The sequence below is a fragment of the Pyrus communis genome, chromosome 10, assembly GCF_963583255.1.
Source record: "Pyrus communis chromosome 10, drPyrComm1.1, whole genome shotgun sequence".
NCBI classification, from domain to species: domain Eukaryota; kingdom Viridiplantae; phylum Streptophyta; class Magnoliopsida; order Rosales; family Rosaceae; genus Pyrus; species Pyrus communis.
In genome coordinates this window covers 1,397,370-1,419,728 of record NC_084812.1, presented here as the reverse complement: position 1 = coordinate 1,419,728, position 22,359 = coordinate 1,397,370, and the positions used below count along the sequence as shown (strand labels likewise).

Here is a 22,359-nt window from a genome sequence, read left to right as displayed (position 1 = left end):
ATAGCAATGCTTATAAGTTATAACAAAGAAAAAGAGGTTTTTAATTTTTGTTTTAAAAGGTCTAGCTAAAACGACAACATTTTTGAGCTATCATTATAAAAAATTTAAAAACTAAATATCTCTATTTTCTCTACAGAGCCCGAGAACTTCGGTCTTTTCTAGTATCCCAAAATTATATTTAAGAACTCTTAGCCCCAATCGTAACTTTAAACCCAAGTTACCCTATTCCTCACCACCATTTGCCATTCTACCGCCTTTAGTTGCCTAATTTTATTTTTTCCAAATTCATATAAGTTTTTTAATCCTAAACTCTAGTCACAACTCCCAATTAATAATATATTTGTTACATTAACAAATTTTATCTTTGGGGAGTCACTAACTGCATTATGTTGTTGAGAAAAATTTGTTGGTTTTATTATCTTTGAGATTAATCCTAATTTATTCAATGAACCAAATTCAATAGAAAATAGTGATATAGAACCAAATTAGTCTTTTTTTTTTTTTTTTTATAACTTTTATATTGAGACCCCCGATCTTGAAATCTTGAATCTGCCACTGGGAGTGATGGTGGTGATGATGATGCAGCAACTAGCATGGCTTCAACCCTTGGGTGTTTCATACACTCCTGTAAATTTGTGTTTATAAACTTATTCAATTCATACGATCTGATCTGAGACCCAAAAATTAATTAGGGGATCAATCAAATTCAATGAAAGAGTTAATACTACTTCAAGATCACATTGAAATTCATAAAGGGATCAATCGATCTTGTTTCCTAGTGTGAACAACCTAATTTATACCTTCTTCTCTTTGTGTGTACCTCAAAAACATGTCACGTGATGTAATTAAATACATGCGTTGCAATTGATTAAAACTATTTTATCACAGTGACAATGTTCAGAGTACACCCAAAAAAACTCTCCGTGGGCAGGCTACGTTAGGTTACATTCATCAAAGATTTTCACTATATCTCATCCATGGATTCCACGAGGTATCAAATTTGGGGAACATGTATGTATGCCACTTTGTTCAACCTCAGAGTTGCTAACTTGCTTGCAATTACATGAATTCAGAGAACTTGTCTAATGGCCGATTTCATCAATCTTCGTCCAAGATTTCAGAGATTTGCCATCGTAGTCGATTTCATACAATGCAAAGTGAGTTACGCGGAAGGTCGAGCTAGTAATGCTCTCATCCAGAATATCAACCATTTCCCGAGCTTTTTTCCTCTCTTCTTCTTCCGTCAACTTCGCGTAGGGGGGGCTCAAATATGGCATAGAACCTGCATCCATCAAATATTGCAGACAGACAGATTACATATGAACGAGCATTCCCGTAAACAACAAGAAGAAATTAAGAAGGAAGCTTTCGTGGAAAAAATAAATAAATAAATAAACAGCTCAAAAGTTAATGTAAACAGCAACTTACTGTTTACAGGGAAACGCACCAAACTCTGCCCGGATGCCCTCCATCACCTTCTTGTTTCTATGGGAAACATCAGCCGGTTGAATGGCCCAAATGGAATATGTGCACCGCCTCCTGCAGCTTTCCCTCTTCCCGTCTACCACCACCATCTCATCTTCACCTTTGTCTGAGCAATTATTCTCTATGCTCTCAGGCTTGTGGTTGTGTCCCATGACCGAAACTATGCTATTCACGTAACCAACAAACTCATCTCGTGTTTCAGTGGGAGTACATGTAAGCTTTTTAATACAAAGATTAAAGCAAACTACGCGTCCATCATTGTGAACCATAAGAAACTGATTCATTCCACAGAATAAGCTTCAAATCAAGGTTACACCCCAGGGGGTAATCGTTGGAGCTCAGATGTTTCGGGTATACCATGAAATACCTAGCGACTTGTATCGAAATAAATGATCACTCTCCCGCCTTCTGGGTCATCAAAAGTGTCATAAACAGATATTTCCTTATCTTGCTCAATTCCCAGCCAAAACCACATTCCCTTGAAGCACATCAGGAACCTGTCAGGCCAAAACAAAGTAGTTTCAGCTTCTAAAGAAACGGTATCGAGCTCTTTCAAGAATCGCAAGTGATGGTGTATACTACCGCTTTGTGTGAAGCAGTAAGTGTCATAATGTCATCCGACTCTTGAGTATAAGTAGTAAAGACCACAAATTTGCACTCGTTATATTTGGGATCATAGCCAAATCCAGGATGAAAACCAGTATCAATATGTTCTGGCCAATTGTAATCCTCCCGCGGGTCCAAACCTAATCTGGGCCACATTGGAAGGCATGGCTCATCGGGAACACGAATGAATTCCTCATTTCCGGGATTGCATAAAACAAAGCTACCCTTACTATATAGTAAAACAATGCCATTGCAGTGGGCTATAATATGCAGTTGTTCCTGGACTCCGACCTTCTAAGTCAAAGAGTGAGGATAATGTCCTGGACACCAACAAGAGAGTAGCTATTGCTATCCTCGTCATTGATATTATCACCGTCTTTGCATAAGTAAAGCAACAAGAATACTTGTTCAGTTTCCTCCTCCTCATGCTGCAGCTGCACTACTAATCTCTTGAAAAGGAGGTCGCGAGTGGTGAGGCTGTTGATGGTGAGTTGGAGAGTTTTTCAATGCGAAACTCGGATTGGTGTTGAGAGCATACCACCATTTAGAGACGCATTTGAATCGCATCAGAGTTTTGGGAGGCAGATTTGATAGGATTTCCACCAACATATATTGTCCCAGTTTTCATTTTGCTGCTGCAACACTACTCGGATTGGTGATGCGATCTCAGAATATACCTAATCTCACATACTCCAAATTTAGACGAGTTACAAAATTTAAGATTTGCATCATAAATCCGTGCACAAAGGCGATATTTGAGATCCAAATTCGAACCACATGAAATAAATTTCAAAACAGACGTTGAAATCGAAACCGAAACTGAAATTTCATAGAATTGAGAGTTGATTCATACCCGGCTTTCGAACCGTGTCACCAGCAACAAAACCCTGAAACCCAAGAACACAAAAACAAAGATAAACAGCAAAAAGCACTGAAATTTAGCATAATTTTCGCGTTCCTTATCTTCTTCCTGAAATGTCAGCGAGAGGGGTGGTATGGCGGCCACTTCAGAGCTCTGCCCCCGGTGAGTTTGCCAGCGCCGGGGTCGATTTTCCGACGAGTTTGCCAACATCATGAATTAAATATTACCGTCATCCCTTTGGTAATCACCCTGTCCATATGCAGGCCTGAATCCAGAAATTCCCTGAATCCAGAAGGCCATATGAGACAGGGCGATCACCAAGAGGAGGATGGTAATAGTAATATTTCTAAGGCGGCTCCAGCCTCCAGACTCCGGTCAGGTCTGTGAATTGAAGGTTGATGAATTACAGGGGCTATCGTGCTCCTTAGAGCAGTTCCAGCCCAAGCCATTTGGACCGGCACCAAGTGAAAAAAATAGCCTGGCACCCTGTCCATCACCTCCAGCCCGCAAAACAGGCTGGCACCCAGCCCAAGCCAGGCAGCAGCCCAGCCCATTTCGGATAGACCCAGAAGCCGGTCCAAAAGGCTGGCGCGTGCACAACACGCGCGACTGTGTGCGAGTAGCCGACAGCCATTGCAAGCGGTGGGGCCCGCGTGCAGGGCAACTTGCGTTCGACCGGCTGAGGGCTACGTGGCCCTCCTCAGAGTCGTTGGATTTCCAACGGCTAGTTTTTGTAGGCCGTTGGATTTCCAACGGTAAAAAAAAATTAAATTTGACTTTTAAATTGGACCGTCCGATCACAGATCAACGGTCCACGTTTTTTTCACCAAAAATTAAAAAAAAAAAAAAAAAGGCCCAATGGTCAGAAATTTGACCGTTGGCCACGTGGCAGCTGGTTGGCTGTTGGATTTGATTATTTTTCAAATCCAACGGTCCAGATTAATTACAACATTAAAATTTATTAAAAATTAATTAAAATTTGTGAAATTTTTTTAAAAAATACAGAAAAATTTTAAAAAATTATTTATTTGTACTATTTTATGTAATTTCTTATTTATTTTTAGAACTTTATTTAATTTCTTATGTAATTTGTTATTTACTTTTAGAACTTTATTTAATTTCTATGTAATTTCTTATTTATTTTTCGAACTTTATTTAATTTCTTAATGTAATTTCTTATTTACTTTTACAACTTTATTTAATTTCTTATGTAATTTCTTATTTATTTTTAGAACTTTATTTAATTTCTTATGTAATTTCTTATTTACTTTTACAACTTTATTTAATTTCTTATGTAATTTCTTATTTATTTTTAGAACTTTATTTAATTTCTTAATGTAATTTCTTATTTACTTTTACAACTTTATTTAATTTCTTATGTAATTTCTTATTTATTTTTAGAACTTTATTTAATTTCTTATGTAATTTCTTATTTACTTTTACAACTTTATTTAATTTCTTATGTAATTTCTTATCTATTTTTAGAACTTTATTTAAAATTACACCAAATAACATTACATAACCTCACCATTTAAACTTAAAAAAAAAAAAACACACTAAAAAAAAAAACACACCAAATAACATTACAATACACTTTATTCTTCAACCACAAGCCTTATTTTAATTATCTTCGCCTTCGTGCAATCTCCACTGATGGTCAATCAAGTCATTCTGGCGGGTTATGTGCCAGTATGGCTCTTGCAATGAAGTGTACCGTCAATTCATTGTAACGTCCATCCCGTTCCAACGGCTCGTGTTGCACGGGATCTTCAGTCCGGTCATGAGCATAGTAGATTTGTGTTCTTGAGTTGTTCATCGGATCCGGCTTGTATTCATCGACGGCATCATAATCATACTCGTCTTCAACAATCATGTTGTGGAGAATAATACACGTCATCATGATGGATCGAAGAGCCTCGACATCAAACATTCTAGCTGCAGCCCTGACAATGACCCAACGAGCTTGCAGGATACCAAAACAACGCTCAACATCCTTCCTACACCCTTCTTGACACTTTGCGAAGTGTTTCTCTTTTTCACTCTGCGGATGTGGCACTGTTTTGACAAATGTTGACCACCTTGGGTAAATACCATCTGCAAGGTAGTATGGTCCCTCATATTTATTACCATTAACCCAATATGTGCATCTCGGCCCATTTCCTTGTAGCAGTTCGTCAAACACTGGAGATTGGGCAAGGACATTTAGGTCATTCTGAGCTCCTGGAACACCAAAAAAAGCATGCCAAATCCATGTATCAAAAGAAGCCACCGGTTCCAGAATGATGCTTTTGGCTCCTTTTCTGTCGCCATAAGCTCCTTGCCACGCACTTGGACAGTTTTTCCATGTCCAGTGCATGCAGTCGATGCTTCCAATCATGCCAGGGAAGCCTCGCATCTCACCCTTCCTCAGAAGCCTTCGCATGTCCCTTGGCGTGGGTTGCCGAAGGTACTCATTGGTGCAGAGGGCTTCAATTGCAAAGCAAAACCGCATCAGGGACTCCAGAACTGTTGTTTTTCCCATCCTTGCGATCTCATCCACTTGATCTGCAGATGCTCCATATGCAAGCATTCGCAAGGCAGCCGTAATTTTTTGCTCAGGAAGAAGACCTAGAACATGAAAAGAATCCTCTTTTTGCACAAAATATGGATCATGGTTGCAAACATCACTCATGATTTTATTGAACAAACTTCGTTGCATTCTAAAACGACATCTAAAAACATGATCAGGGAAAACGCTGTTGGGAATAAAATAATCTTCCAAGAGATCTTTACCTCGTCTTTCCCTTCTTCTATCAATGTTTGCCGCACGTCTGGGTTTGGCTATCTGACACATAGCTTCCATGATATGGCGGGAATGTGAGGCCCTCCGCCTTCTATGGTGATCATCCTCATCCTCCTCCATTGCGAAGGCCTCATCTCCACCTCCACCTTGGTCAAGATTGACCAATTCTTCCTGTTGTGCCAACAACCTTTTCTGCTGCTCTTGCAACTGTTTATACGCTCTCCTTGAAGAAGACATTGTAAGAACTCAAGATTTGAAAACGATAAAGAAGAATTCTGAGCTAAAAAAAAGGATTGAGTTTAGTGTGAGGATGGATGTAGGGATGTAGGGTTTATATGGACAAAAAAAAAAGATGAGGTTCTGGACAATGCCACGTGGCACTACGTGATTGGTTGAAAATCTTATCGAAATCTTGGCTAAATTATTGTAAATAGGAAGTGACACGTGGCGTGTTGGGATTGGTTGAAAATCTTAGCGGAAATCTATTCAAAAAATAGTACGTTCGGATAATGACACGTGGCGTGACGAGATTGGTTAAAAATCTTATCGAAATCTTGCCTAAATTATTGTAAACAGGAAGTGACACGTGGGTTGTCGGGATTGGTTGAAAATCTTAGCGGGAATCTATTCAAAAAATAGTACGTTCGGATAATGACATGTGGCGTGACGAGATTGGTTAAAAATCCTATCCGAAATTAAAACTATTTTTTTTTATTTATTATTTTATAAAAAAATTTATTTAATATTTTATAGACTGGGTGTCAGCGCATTTTGTAGGGGTGGAGATCGTTTGTGCCAGCGCATTTTTAGACTGGGTGCCAGCACATTTTTTTTGGGGTGGAGATGCTTTGGCCTATTACTGTTCATTGGGTCTATTACTGTTTAATTAAGTGGATAAATGAACTGGGTGCTGGCACAAAGTCTTTAGAGATGAAGTTGCTCTTATAGGCTCTGTTACAACTAAAACCCTAGACGACGCCGACGGAAGAAAGGCGTAAGGCGAGGCGGTACTCCTCTCTCTACTCTTTCCCACTTCTATTTACTTTCACCCGAAAGCCCAATGGACCACTTATCCCAGCCCACATTAATTCGGCCCTTAAATGCAAGTATTTTGTCTCCCGATGCTGTTGCTTGTACAGCATGATTCTTTCTTTCTAGCACATCTTTTTTTTATGTTGAGCGGTTGAAGAATTCGAAAATACCAAAAATGTTCCTTAATTTCCTTAACAATCTAAATTATAGAAAAAAAATCAAAAAATAGGACAAATTAGTAAAAAAAAGAACATAACTAAACATAAAACTGTAGTAAAAACCAAAAAAAAAAAAAAAAAAAAACAATGTAAATAAGAACTAGAAACGTGCTGATTCTGTAGTGAAAAATAAATTTAAATAAATAAATAATAAAAATAGAAAAAAAAACGAAAAAGTGAAAAAAAAAAAAAAAAAAAAGAGAGAGAAGAAAAAGGTTACATGTTCAACCTCAAAGACGACGGAGAAAAAGCACAAACGAGTTAGCAATTTTCTTCCAAGGAATCCCACAAATTTGATCTCAGTTTAATGTGAGATCCAATAGTAACTACTCATATACCATCAATATTTAGAGATGAATAATCGGAAGGCAACCAATTTTCATTTTCAACAGTCTTCTTATTAAGAGTTTCTCATCTTTTAGTTCATGTGGATATTACTTGGCATGCATGCACACTCTATATTTCTCACATTTTTTTTTTCAATTTCGTAATGGAGTGGTGTGTTGTGTGCCTTCTTAGTTCGACAATTAGGATTTCATGCTAATATTATTTTTATATCATTTGGATTCAAACTAATTAATTGATAGAAGAAAACAATTAACTCAACACATCTTAGATATGTCAATATGGTGAAGCTCTGAATATAAAGTTGAATTTGTATAAAGTAATGAATTAAAGTTGGATCTAAACAAAATAAAAAAATGAGGTAAAATTTTTAATTTGTCAACTTTTCCTACTTTGGCTAATTCATTGAAGTTTTTAGAGTTACTAAAAGTGCTTTCAAACAATATTCTCAAAGCATTATGATGATGTTGGTACAAAAAAATGATAAGTGCTTGGGTGCGTTTGTTGCACCGGATTAACTCAGATTGGACTAACTTTAGGAACTAAGCTGGACTGGCTTAGACTAGACTAAGCTGAACAAATTTAATGAAGCGTTTGATATAGTATCGGATTAAGAACTAAAATAATAAAAATAATAATATTTAATTCTATCTTTTACATTTTTTTTCTTTTTCTTTTTTCTTTTACCTTTCTAGAACATTTCTCTCTAGAATGCTCTCCATTTTTTTCTCCTTCCCGTCCAACTGCCTCTGTGTCTCTCTCTTTTGACTTTCTCCCTCATCACCAAATTCCATTCTTTTTCACCACTTTCTCCCTCAGCATCAAATTCCATTTTTTTTCATTCATTCTCAACAAAAGCTTCTGATTTGTCATATGGGTTTTTTTTTTTCTGAATTTTTCACAAGCTTTTGAATTTCATTTGGGTTTTGGCAGATTGGTATTTTTTGTCTTCTGGGTTTTGGCTGGCATTGTGGAGTTTGCCGACGATGTCCCGGGGGATGAAGGTGATGGTCGAGAGCGATATTAGGAGTTGAGGAAGCCGAGGATCTGAGCAGAGGAGAAGCACTGCCTTTCGACAGCGAGCTCGGCGATAAACTCGAGATGTGCACAGGAAAAGCAGATATGAGGTCTCATGATTCTGGGTTCTGGGCAAGGAGAGAGGGAGAGAGTGAAACAAAGAGCGGAGAGAGGCAGTTCTTAGCTAGTCCCATGGCTTTCATGGACTCCCGTTATGAACCTTTAGTGATGCCTTTAGTCTAGACAAGTCTGGGTTAGTCTCATTAACACTAGTCCCGCGTGATATTAAAGACAAGACTGGACTAATAGTTAGTCCAGTCTAGTCTAGTGACACTTAGTGAGGGCAAACAAACGTCCCTTTAAAAGATAGAATTTTACTAAAAATTTTGACGTGCTCCTAGTAAAGTGCTTGTATACAAAAATGGCTTTTAGAAAAGAAAAGTGACAAACAGAAGTGGTTTGTAAAGTGCTTATCCCTTTTACAAAGTGTTTGGTTTTATTTATAAAATAGCACATAGACTTTGCTGGCTTGTTGGTATGGTAATGTTTACTAGCTAATGGTGGCTAACATATAAGTCAAGGGCTCATCTATTAACGTTTTACAAACAGCTTTGAAAAATGAAAAATTTATCACTTGCTTTACAAGGAACCACCATCAACCACATCAATATTTTCTATCAACTTGAATTTTCCTACATGCACAACACTTCATGTGTGAATATTTTATCACAAAATATTTTGATATAATTAGAAGAGGAAATCGCACAATATAAGTCATCTTTAATCTTGATAAATTTGATGTGAGATCCTTGTACTCTTCAACATGTAAAGGGATGAACTTCTTGCGGATATGGTAACATTCATCTCAATTGGATTTATGGTATTTCTAAGTTGTTTGAGTTTGCTTACGAAAGAAATGTAGCTGACTTTGTTATGCCTAAAATTTGAATACCTGAAGGGAAAAAACCCACGATCTGGATTCTGAATTGGAAAATTTCTCGGGCGAACTTACGATTTGAGTGTAGGTCTCTTTCTCTCTCCTAAATTTGTTAGTTCTGTGATGGGTTTTTCTACCGGAATATGTTTTAAGTGAATTTATTGTTTGTTTGTTGCAAGTTGAAGTAGATTATTTTTTTTTCAATTGCAGAGTTTTGTTTCTTCCTCTCCCATAATATTGTTTGTTTTCCACCATCATGTGACGTGTGGATGACTTTTTACCGTCTTATTACGTGTCCGATGACTTTTCATCGTCATATTTAAAAAGTATCATTTTAATACGGTGCATTTTTGCTCACCCACATTACCTTTGATGTATGTTTATCATACACTTTATTATCTGTCATGTGTCCTATCTTTTAACCTAGTAAACTTCTTAATTAAATATATCTTTTTCAAATTTTGAAACTAATTTTAAGCATTAAAAATAAAAATAACAATCCAAACCCCACCAGTGTTTCAACTTCTCCATTCAGCAACCCCATGAACACCCACCAACCCACCGCCAAAGATTCGATGATGACGATGAGAATATTGTTTTTACCTTTTCTTCCACTGTGACTATATGATCGTCGACTCGATAATCGAAGACCATACAACAACAGCCGGAGACAACCACGACAGCTGCACCATTGCAGCCATGAAATTCGATAGCGGCGTCACCTAAAGAACCAGCCCTTTCTCTTTATTGGCGAGGACATTTCTGTGCTCATACACATTTGAATTTTTTTGCGATTTGGGATATATTTTCTTGGCGAGGACATTTGTTGAGTTTTCTTTATAAAATAAAGGGTTCATTAGACATTGGTCCTGAAAAATCATGATTTCTAAACATAAACCCACATATAATTAAAAATCCAACAAAAATCCAAAAGTCAAATAAACTGCCACATAAGAATATAAGTAACCTACTAATACAAATTATTTACTATTTTTGCCACAACCCACACTTGAAAATTAGCTTCAATCAAGGGCCTTAAAATCTAATTAATCATCCTGACGTTTTTTCTATTTTTTTTTTAAATTTCTACAACAATCTAGTGCATTACTTTAAATAATGACTGCATTATTATTCGGTGTAATTATTCTCCTTATATATAATAGTTAAGCGTCCCTAATGTACCTATATAAATAATATCGCCATATTGTCTGTAATTTACCTACATTATATAAACAAAATATTCTCATATTTCTTTTGGCAATTTACCTGTGATATATGCAAATAATATTCTCATGTTTTGTTGGCATTTTCCCTAAATTATGCAAGTAGGTAAATTATGCACACGTGATTTACCTACATTTTTTATGTCAATTAGATATCTAGGCTGTATATGTAAATAATTTACCTATAGTTGGTTCTTTTCTTTTTCTTTGTCCTAAAATTAATTTACCTGCAATTTTTATCTCCTTTAATTTATATATTTTTACTTTGACAACAATTTTTTTTTATATATTTTGAAGTACAATAATTTACCTATATATAATATGGACACGTTGTAATGGTAAATTGGAATCGAGAGCCAAACTAACCAACAAATCCCTACATTTATATGCAAAATATTATTTTTGTAAAATCATTAATTCTTCCTTACAATTTGCATAGAATTAATTGTGTACATTAAATATTCAACAAGGATGTTTTAGGCATCCGAAAATTTTTAAATGGATAAAGTCAAACATAATTAATGAATTTGCTTATGTGGTGTCTAGTCAATGAGTTTTATTTGAGCAAAAAATTTACGTCGGGTTTTATGTGAAGAAAATTGAGTTCCATGGGCTAAAGTCATATTTTCAGTATGGAAATTTTCTCCACATAAAACCCGACGTAAATTTTTTGCTCAAATAAAACCCATTGACTAGACTCCACATAAACAAATTCATTAATTATGTTTGACTTTATCCATTTAAAAATTTTCGGATGCCTAAAACAGCCTTGTTGAATATTTAATGTACACAATTAATTCTATGTAAATTGTAAGGAAGAATTAATGATTTTACAAAAATAATATTTTGCATATAAATGTAGGGATTTGTTGGTTAGTTTGGCTCTCGATTCCAATTTACCATTACAACGTGTCCATATTATATATAGGTAAATTATTGTACTTCAAAATATATAAAAAAAATTGTTGTCAAAGTAAAAATATATAAATTAAAGGAGATAAAAATTGCAGGTAAATTAATTTTAGGACAAAGGAAAAGAAAAGAACCAACTATAGGTAAATTATTTACATATACAGCCTAGATATCTGATTCACATAAAACACTACCCTAACAGAAAACCTCCCTGTTTGACAAAAATAAAATAAAATAAAAAAATAAAAAATAAAAAAAAGCTCCCTGGGTTCCAGCTCACCTTAGCCTTGTGGATGGCTACACCATTGATGGAGAGAAACTTACAAGTGAACAAGAATATGGAGTATTCAGTAGGGCTGCCGCACTAAGGCCGTACATACAAAAGGTGAGGTTCAAGAACAATGGGTGTGACAAAATACATGGGGACGGCTGGTTTTGTGTGGGGGCGAACGAGGCAAATAGTATGTGCCCGATGTTTTTCTCCACCACCAATAGAGTGAGAGAAACTTAATCACCTATAAATGAGATGTAACTGTAACTGCAACAGTATTCTAAACCAATATAGAGTGTCATGTTTTAACTTTTTCATATGTCAGTGCTTGATCCACTTCATACCCCGCCATCGTGGCACAATTATGCTTTTTAGCATAAACCTCCCCATGCAAGGGGTTGAATGAAACAATTATCTGAAGAAAATATTTCATTGAGAACATGAATAATGTCACAAGAAAAATGCTACAATCCTTTTTTCTCGTCCCATCAAAATTCAATGTAGGTAAATCACGTGTGCATAATTTACCTACTATTATTGAAATTTACCTACTTGCATAATTTAGGGAAAATGCCAACAAAACATGAGAATATTATTTGCATATATCACAGGTAAATTGCCAAAAGAAATATGAGAATATTTTGTTTATATAATGTAGGTAAATTATAGACAATAGGGCGATATTATTTATATAGGTAAAGTAGGGACGCTTAACTATTATATATAAGGAGAATAATTACACCGAATAATAATGTAGTCATTATTTAAAGTAATGCACTAGATTGTTGTAGAAATTAAAAAAAAAAATAGAAAAAACGTCAGGATGATTAATTAGATTTTAAGGCCCTTGATTGAAGCTAATTTTCAAGTGTGGGTTGTGGCAAAAATAGTAAATAATTTGTATTAGTAGGTTACTTATATTCTTATGTGGCAGTTTATTTGACTTTTGGGTTTTTGTTGAATGTTTAATTATATGTGGGTTTATGTTTAGAAATCATGATTTTTCAGGACCAATGTCTAATGAACTCAATTTTTTATTATGACAGAAAGATAAATAACATACAACGTATTTTTATATAAATAATAAGAAATTGTATTTTTCAAGTTACGTTCCGTTTCAGCTCCACTCGGTAACATTATTATATCAGATCCACACGCCAACATTATTATATTATAAACGTTTGCTTTTGTTGACTCAAGATCTTGAGTTATGTTTAAGTATCATCCTTCGGCAACGCAAACGCAGCTGTTGCCATTTTTTCAGTCTGTGATCTAAACCACTACTAAGCCATGGCGGTGGATACCGCCATGACAGCCCACGAAGCCTCCTTTTCGTCCTCCTCCAAGTCCAAACTCTGGAAGTACGACGTATTCTTGAGCTTCAAGGGTGAAGACACCCGTAATAGCTTCACGAGCCACCTCCATGCGGCATTAAAAGCCCGAGGGTACCAGGTCTTTATTGATGAGGACGATCTACAAAGAGGGGAAGAAATAAAAGAGAAACTGTTTCGTGCAATCGAAGAGTCAAGGATCTCTGTCATTATCTTCTCAAAGATGTATGCAGATTCGAGTTGGTGTCTTGACGAGCTGGTGAAGATCATGGAGTGTAGAGACAAACTGGGGCAACATGTTTTACCAATATTCTATCACGTTGATCCTTCGCATGTCAGGAAGCACGACGGAGATTTAGCCGAAGCATTTCAGAAGCACGAAAAGGACATCCGTGAAGAAAAAGATGACAAGAAACGTGAAGCTAAACAAGAAAGGCTAAAGCTGTGGAGAGAGGCTCTCACAAAAGCTGCAAATTTGTCTGGCCACCATCTTAACAATGGGTAATCATTCAGCTGCTTTTCAAGATTAAGTTGTATTACTCTAATTAACAAGCTTAATTAATACACCTTAATCTCTCACGTTGATCCTTCACAGAAGCTGCAAATTTTAGTGAATGACTTAATCTCTCAATTAATTGACATGCTTAATTAACATTTTACATAATCTAAACATTCATTCACATGCTTAATGAATACACCTTAATCTCTCATAAGTAACCTAAACCGTAATTGGAGTTTAATTCATGCGCCTAACTTTTATTTATCAACGAATTCTTTTATTCAAGTTCGTCATAAAATCACATACTAGCTATTAGCTAGTTAATATATATATTAGGGAAGAAGGAAAGAAAATTGTTTATGTACTGATGTCTCCTACCAAGCCTTCATTGAGTCCCACTAATGCTTACGAATTCAATTTTTAGGAGCGAAGCAGAGTTCATTGAAAAAATTATTGACGAGAATATTTGTGAATGGCTCACCAGCACTAACGAATTACATGTGGCCAAGCACATAGTTGGAATCAATTCATGCGTTCAAGATATTATCAGTTATCTTTCAAGTGGTGGGTCAAATGATGTTCTCATGGTTGGAATTTGGGGGATGGGTGGATTGGGTAAAACAACAGCTGCCAAAGCCATTTATAACCAAATTCATCCTCAGTTTGAATTCAAAAGTTTCCTTGCCGACGTTTGCGATGCTACAAGTAAACATGATCTGGTTGATTTGCAAAAAAGACTTATTTCTGACATCTTGAAAAAGAAGCATGAAATAAGATGTGTTGACAAAGGTATCGGTCTGATAAAACAACAATTTCGACATAGGAAGGTACTTGTCATCGTGGACAACATAGATAAAGTGGAACAACTAGATGCAATAGTTGGAAGTCATGATTGGTTTGGTCCTGGAAGTAGAATTATCATAACGACACGAGATGAACGTCTACTACTAAATGTGGACAGAGCATGTCAGGCTAAGAAAATGAATGAAGAAGAAGCTCTTGAGCTATGTAGTTGGCATGCCTTTAAAAATAGTTGTCCTAATCAAGGATATCTTGAAGTTTCAAAAAAGGTGGTTTCTTACTGTGGAGGTTTACCACTAGCTCTTGAAGTTTTAGGATCTCTTTTGATTAGAAGATCGTTGGTGGAGTGGGAAAGTCAATTGGAGAAATTGGGAAGATATCCACATGGAAACATTGTAAATCAACTCAGAACAAGCTTTGAAGGGCTAGATTCTTTAGAGAAGGCTATATTTCTTGATATATCTTGTTTCTTTATTGGAAATGACAAGGACTATGTCACAAAAGTATTAGATGGATGTGGATTTTTTGCATCAATAGGAATCATTGTCCTCCGTGAGAGATGTCTCGTAACTGTTGAAGGCAATAAGTTGAATATGCATGATTTGCTTCGAGAAATGGCCAGAGTAATCATTTCTGAAAATCTCTTGGTCATCCTGGAAAATGGAGTAGGTTGTGGAACCGTCAAGAGGCCGCCGAAGTCTTGAGAACTAAATCTGTAAGTACATTCCCCATAAAATTTTGCATAATGCATCCTGCTTGAAAACATATATATAACCCACGTATGTCTATTATACACTAACCAACATTTATGTGTAAGTATAATCAGTGTAGGTGATTTTGCCTAATGAATAATAATACGTGTAAATAGATGCAGATAATCTGTTTCTTACACATGAATATAACCTTTTGTTAACAGGGAACTGAAGAATTTGAAGGACTTGCTCTAAATTTCCCTGATCCTTGGCCTCGAAGCTCTAGCTTGCCTAGTTTCAGTACAGAAGCATTTGCCAATATGAAGAAACTGAGATTCCTTCATCTGAAAGACGTTCAGCTCAATGGAGAATACAAACATCTTCCCAAAGAGTTAATATGGTTGTGTTGGGTAGGATGCCCTTTAAAGTGCATACCAGATGACTTTTTTGATCAACCAAGACTAGTTGTTTTAGAAATGCAGTGTAGCAAACTGGTACAAGTTTGGGAGGGTCATAAGGTACGATCAATTACACATGATGATGTTCGGTTTCTATTTGTTTTTGGATTTCCTTGTTTTTTTTTATTTATGACAGCTTCCTTTTGGATATTAATTTCAATTTTCCTTTGGTTTTTTGTAACAGTTGCTAGAGAGGTTAAAAATCCTGAATCTCAGTCGTTCCTACTCTCTAATTAAATCACCGGACTTTTCACTAGTCCCAAATCTTGAAGAGTTGATACTGGAAGATTGTGGGAGTTTGTCCGAGATTCACCCCTCCATTGGTCAACTTCAAAAACTTTCTTTGGTGAACCTTAAAGAATGCGAAAAGCTTAGTTCTCTTCCAAGGGATTTCTATAAGTTGAAATCTGTTGAGACTCTTCTTCTTACTGGATGTTTGGAATTCACAGAAGTGCATGAGGATTTAGGGGAGATGAAATCATTGAGAATACTTGAAGCAGATTTCACAGGCGTAAGACAAATACCATCATCTACAGTTAAATTGAGGAATCTCACTCTTTTGGATCTTGGATGGAATTATTTTCATACCTTACCTAGCCTAAGTGGTCTTACAAAGCTTGAAACATTGGGGTTAAATGGCTGCCTTTACCTTCGTACAATCTCTGATTTACCAACAAATTTGAAATTTCTGTATGCCGCTAATTGCCCTGCATTGGGAACAATGCCCAATTTTTCGGAAATGTCAAATATGACAGAGTTGAAGGTAAGTGATTCGCCCAAACTTACTGTGGTTCCAGGCTTGGATAAGTCATTAAACTTCATGACATTGATTGATATGAGTAACTGCACCAATCTCACAGCTGATTTTGGGAAGAACATCCTACAGGTATGTCACACTCTCTCTCTCATTGCCTTCCTATGGTGCACATGCACACACAAACGCACGTTTACATGTGTGTGTGTGTGTGTGTGTGTGTGTGTGTGTGTGTATGACACTTGCATTGTATATGTAGGTATGGACTTCGTACGGATTTGGTGGCGTTTTACTCTATGGGAATTTTGTTCCTAATTGGTTTGAGTTTGTTAACCATGGCAATACAGTCAGTTTTGATATTCTCCCGAATGATGGTCGTACTTTTGAAGGGTTGACTCTGTGCTTTTTGCACAAATATGCATTTGCAAGTAAATTTGGCATCACTGTTATAAATAATACCAAGCGCACAAAGTTGCAGGCTTACTTAGGCAGCGGATATTGGGATACGCCTAAACTTTGGCAAGGACAACTATCGAACGATAAGCTCAAATTGCAAAGTGGGGATAAAGTTGAAGTTATAGTACAACTTTCAAGAAAATCTGATTATTATAGGTTATCAATGAGAACAATGGTTAATCTAGTGTGGAACAAACCTATGAAGGAAAATACGCATGATTTGGACCAAGCTAGTTACGTTTTTGACCAACATCCAGCCCGGTTCTATGAGGAGTCATCTGATAATTATGAGCCATCTAATGATTATGATCTCAGTAAGTACATCGGTAGTACTATAGCAGTGCATGATCATGGTCCTCTCAGCCTTGCACATTCACATTTTTCCGTCTTCTGATACTTTTCCTGCAAGCCATCATATTCAGCCTCAAACTTGTTCTGAGAATCTCTCAGTACTCTTCCAGCCCCAGGGTTCGGCAGTTAATGACAGAGATCAGATAGCCGACCCAATGGAGGAAGATTCTCTTACGCGCCTCTCTTTGTGTCTTGATTATTCATCATCTACTTGTTCAGGTAACATTCAGCTGGACACCTGAGTCTCTAGGCCTTTACCATTTGGAGATAGTGAGACTATGAGAGTTGAATAAATTGTAGGGCTGTTCATGTTAAGATAAAAAATCTCCTCTACAAGACTAAGAATTGATGGATTTCTCAATAGAAAATCTCCGAAATTTTCTCCACTTTCAAACATTTTGCCATCATTTGCAATCCGACTCATGTATTTTGAAGCTCAATTTGCAAGGCAGGGTTAAAGTTGAATTTTGAATTTGCAATCCGACTTATGTTTTCAATTAGTTGCTTTGAATTTTGAAGATATATTGCATCTAGAAACATTTCAACATTACCACAATCAATATAAGACATTCATCAAAATACTTGACAAATACTACTCAGAATTCGCACAAATACTTGCCCTGCTTCCACCACATAGTTTTAGGAATTTACTTTTAAGGTTAGAAAATCAATGAAAGTTTTTCATTAATCTCGACTTGCCCTGACATTTTAGCATAAGGTTTGCATTATCTTTTCCACCACCTTTGCAGTCGATGAACTCGTTTAAATATGTCCAGTTTAGATTATGGAATGCTAGTTTGAATACTAAACTGAACATATTCAAAATCCATAAAGTGATCAATCAAAGAAATCTCTAACTTATTTACATGTATAACACAAGCTGAGCAGTGAGCAAGCATCAAGTATCAGAAAGTACCTTAGTTCCAGGAAAGACATCGTCAGGGATTGCTGGGATAGAGGAGTACCCCACAGCTGCTGCCTTACTGTGGCCGTCCGTGAGACCAAGTTTCAAAAGCGGTCGACTATTCGAATTCCTCCAAAATCCTCCGCAATGATTTTATCAATCATCTTTCAAGTGGTGGATCAAATGACGTTGTCATGATTTTAATTTGGGGGATGGGTGAGTTGGGTAAAACAACAGCTGCCAAAACCATTTATAACCAAATTCATTGTAAATTTGAATTCAAAAGTTTCCTTGCCAACGTTAGCAACACTACATGTAAACATGGTCTGGTTGATTTGCAAGAAAAACTTGTTTATGACATTTTGAAATAGAAGTTTCAAATAAGCAGTGTTGATGGAGATATCAGTCTGGTAAAACAACAATTTCGACATAAAGGGGTATTTGTCATCATGGACAACAAAGGCGGTGTTGGGGTCGAGCAAAAGGTATAATCGCTCAGCGCTCTCAAATTTGAAGGGCTCCCAAAAATGTTTGTCATCTTACATTTATATGTAATAATGCTATATATTAAAAATATACTTTTATTAGCATTTTAAAATCTCATTATACATTCCTTATAAGTGTAAAAATATTTCTTTTCAATTTATTATATAATAATGCTATATATTCAAGTGATACTTTAAAGTTAAAATTTTTAAAGCTTTTTTTTTTGTTATTTGGTTAAATAAATCTCATTGTTAATGGTTAGATTTCATTTTTAATAGTTTAAAGAAATAATTCAATCATTAACCATCACATTATCATCATATGGTCTATAAATATGGTCCAAAAAGATGGTCTCTTTAGCATCACCCTTAATTAATGTTGAATCTCTTTTTTGAACAAACGATATTATATACAAACTTGCATATCCAGGTGGAAAAATGATTGCAGCCTAGAGAACTCTTCATTTGTTCATTAGATATACTATCAATAACTCCCCCTTCGTTCCCTGGATCCTTTGATATTGATATATTACTCCACGTTTGCAAATTATTGATATATTATGACTTTGTTCGACCTCAGAGTTGCTAACTTGCTTGCAATTATATGAATTCAGAGAATTTGTCTAATGGTCGATTTCATCAATCTTCGTCCAAGAATTCAGAGATTTGTCATCGTAGTCGATTTCATACAATGCAAAGCGAGTTACGCGGAAGGTCAAGCTAGTAATGCCCTCATCCAGAGCATTAACCAGTTCTCGAGTTTTTTTCTTCTTCTTCTTCTTCCGTCGACTTCCCGTAGAGGAGGCTTAAGTATGGCATATAACCTGCATCCATCAAATATTGCAGACAGACGGATCATATGAACATTCCCGTAACCAACAAGAAGAAATTAAGATGGAAGCTTTCGTGAGGAAAAAATAAAAATAAAAAAAACAGCTCAAAAGTTAATGTAAACAGAAACTTACTGTTTACAGGGAAACGCACCAAACTCTGCCCGGAGGCCCTCCATCACCCTCTCGATTCTATGGGAAACATCAGCCGTTGAATGGCCTAAACGGAATATGTGTACCGCCTCCTGCAGCTTTCCCTCTTCCCATCTACCGCCACCATCGCATCTCCATCTTTGTCTGAGCAATTATTCTCCATGCTCTCAGGCTTGTGGTTGCGTCCCTTGACCGAAACTAAGCTATTCACATAACCAACAAACTCACCTCGTGTTTCAATGGGAAATACGTGAGCTTTTTAGTACAAATATTAAAGCAAACTACGTGTCCATCATTGTGAACCGTAAGAAACTGATTCATTCCACACAATAAGCTTCAAATCATGGTCACGCCCCAGGGGTAATAGTTGGAGCTCAGATGGTTCGGGCATACCATGAAATACCTAGCGACTTGTATCGAAATAAATGATGGCCTTCTGGGTCATCAAAACGATGCCATTACAGTGGCCTACAACATCCAGTTCGTTCGGGACTTTCTGGACCTTTTGAATAAAAGAGTGAGGAACAATGATGTCCTGGACACCAACAAAAGAGCAGCTATTGCTTTCCTCATCATCGATATTATCATCGTCTTTGCATAACTTAAGCAACGAGAATACTTGTTCAGTTTCCTCCTCCTCCTCCTCATGCTGCCACTGCACTACTATCGCTTGAAAAGGAGGTTGCGAGTGGTGAGGTGTTTGTTGGCGGAGTTGGAGAGGTGCTTCAATACAAAACTCAGATTGGTGATGAGAGCATACCACCATTTGGAGAGTTTTGGGAGGCAATTTGATAGGATTTCCACCAACATATCTTGTCCCATTCTCATTTTGCTGGTGCAACACACTCTCTCTCTCTACATCAGTACACATACGAGCAAAAAATGAAATTAACAATCTAATCTGCAACCCTAATATGAATCAATCAAAAACGAAATTAACAATAAACAAAAACTTTTGTATCAATTGCCTAACTAATTATGAAAAAATAATTTACTGCCGGAAGAAAAAAGAATGCGAAAAACTGATTTAGATATTTGATCAAAACTTGAGGTAATTTGGGAAAGCAAGGTTTAATCATCATAGAAGCTGTCTGATTAAGACTAGAAAGTAAGAGTTTATTATTAATTGTTAGAGAAACTACATGAGATGAAAGACATCCACCCTCGACGGAGAATACACCAAGTATTAGGGGTGTTATCCAAATTCGACATGCGTAGGGTATCCTAGCCTTGCTATGACATGTCATGACAGCCCTCAGACATATCAAATGCGCAGAACGGGCATGTCAAAAACATATCTAGTGCCAATTCAATTGAAAGGCCATGATAAGCCTTGTAGTGCGTAATTTGCAAAGATGCGAGAGTGGAACTTGAAACTTGCAGTATGCTTTAGAGGGATTTAAAAGAACCTGAAGTTGGTGACAAACACTCGACCGAAGGGCAGCCCCAAAATAATGACAAGTAGACTGAGCAAGGTGATGACGGCTTTCGGAGACGGTTTTCAAAGAAGGAAAAAACACCATCTCACAATATATCTAATCTCATATACTCCATATTGAAATTTCATAGAATTGAGAGTTGATTCATACCCGGCCTTCGAACCCTGTCACCAGGAACCAAACCCTGAAACCAAGAACACAAAAACAAAGATAAACAGCAAAAAGCACTGAAATTTAGCATAATTTGGTGTTCCTTATCTTCTTCGTGAAATGTCAGAGAGAGGAATGGTATGGCGGCCACTTCAGAGCTCTGACTCCGGTGAGTTTTCCAGCGCCGGCGTCGATTTTCCGACGAGTTTGCCAACATCATGAATTAAATATTACCGTCATCCCTTTGGTAATCACCCTGTCCATGTGCAGGCCCTGAATCCAGAAGTTCCCTGAATCCGGAAGGCCATATGGCGCAGGGCGATCACCAAGAGGAGGATGGTAACAGTATTATTTCTACGGTGGCTCAGCCTCCAGACTCTGGTCAGGTTTGTGAATGGAAGGTTGATGAATTACAGGGTCTAAAACCCTAGACGACGCCGACGGAAGAAAGGCGTAAGGTGAGGCGGTACTCCTCTCCATATTGGCATATTCTTTCCCACTTGTATTTACTTTCACCCGAAAGCCCAATGGACCACTTAGCCCAGCCCACATTTATTCGGCCCTTAAATGCAAGTATTTGGTCTCCCGATGCTGTTGCTTGTACAGCATGATTCTTTCTTTCAAGCACATCATTTTTTTATGTTGAGCGGTTGAAGCATTTGAAAATACCAAAAATGATCCTTAATTTCCTTCACAATCTAAATTAAAAAAAAAAAAAAAAAAATAGGACAAATTGTTAAAAAAAAAAAAAAACATAACTAAACATAAAACTGTATTAAACGTACCAAAAATGTCAATATGGTGAAACTTTGAATATAAAGTTGAATTTGTATAAAGTAATGAATTAAAGTTGAATTAGAATAAAAAACAAAATATAAAAAAATGAGCTAAAATTTTTAATTTGTCAACTTTTCCTAGTTTGGCTAATTCATTGATGTTTTTAGAGTTATTAAAAGTGCTTCCAAACAATGTTCTCAAGGGATTATGATGATGTTGGTAGAAAAAAAAAATGATAAGTGCTTTTAAAGGATAGAACTTTACTAAAAAATTTTAACAGTCCTCTTATTAAGAGTCTCTCATCTTTTAGTTCATGTGGATATTACTTGGCATGCATGCGAACTCTATATTTCTCACATTTTTTTTCCCAATTTCGTAATAGAGTGGTGTGTTGTGTGCCTTTTTAGTTCGACAATTAGGATTTTATGCTATTATTATTTTTATATCATTTGGACCAAACTAAATCGTGCCCACCCCTAAACATAAGTGGTTTGTAAGGTGCTTATCCTTTTTACACAGTGTTTTTTCATAGAGTCCGATTTTATTTATTACTAGCTAATGGTGGCTAACATATAAGTTAAGGGCTCAT

The 22,359-nt window shown here is 36.4% G+C and overlaps 1 pseudogene; it reads left to right on the top strand.

Moving 5' to 3' along the window:
• The first annotated feature begins 12,950 nt into the window (after positions 1-12,950).
• On the top strand, positions 12,951-17,452 carry LOC137746745 (disease resistance protein RUN1-like; annotated as a pseudogene).
• The last annotated feature ends 4,907 nt before the right edge of the window (positions 17,453-22,359 follow it).